This window comes from Nematolebias whitei, chromosome 1 (genome assembly GCF_014905685.2).
Source record: "Nematolebias whitei isolate Nwh7 chromosome 1, NemWhi1, whole genome shotgun sequence".
NCBI classification, from domain to species: domain Eukaryota; kingdom Metazoa; phylum Chordata; class Actinopteri; order Cyprinodontiformes; family Rivulidae; genus Nematolebias; species Nematolebias whitei.
The window spans coordinates 56,395,007-56,395,538 of NC_056498.1; positions in this window are offsets into that span (position 1 = coordinate 56,395,007).

Here is a 532-nt window from a genome sequence, read left to right on the forward strand (position 1 = left end):
TATATATATATATATAATGCATAAAAATATTCACAGCCTTAGATTTTTTTACCCTTGTCAGTGCTAATATAAATTAGTTGTGATAATAATTGACCTTCTTTACAAAAAACTTTTTTTTTTCAATCTTTCAATGACAAAGTGAACCCAAATTTCTACAGAGTAATATCAATATGTGATGTAAAATAACTGATTGGAAAAGCATGATCCCCTTTTAAGGGATTATCCTTTATATACCCAGAGAAAATATAAACAAAAACTACAAGTCAGGGGATGAATACAAATCCATCATCAAAAAGTGGAAGACGTGTAAATCTACCAAGAGCGGTGGGCCAGTAGAGAGAGAAGCCACATAAAACATTAAAAGGTAAAAATTCTAAAGCCTTCATAAAAATACTGAAGACAAAACGAGAATTTGGTAACTTCAATAGCAACAACTCATATTTGTAGAAGCTGTCGTCATTACATAACAAAACCCACGACTCAAAAATAACTTTCAAAAGGTCAAATTATGGCTCCCCTGCCCTTACACCAT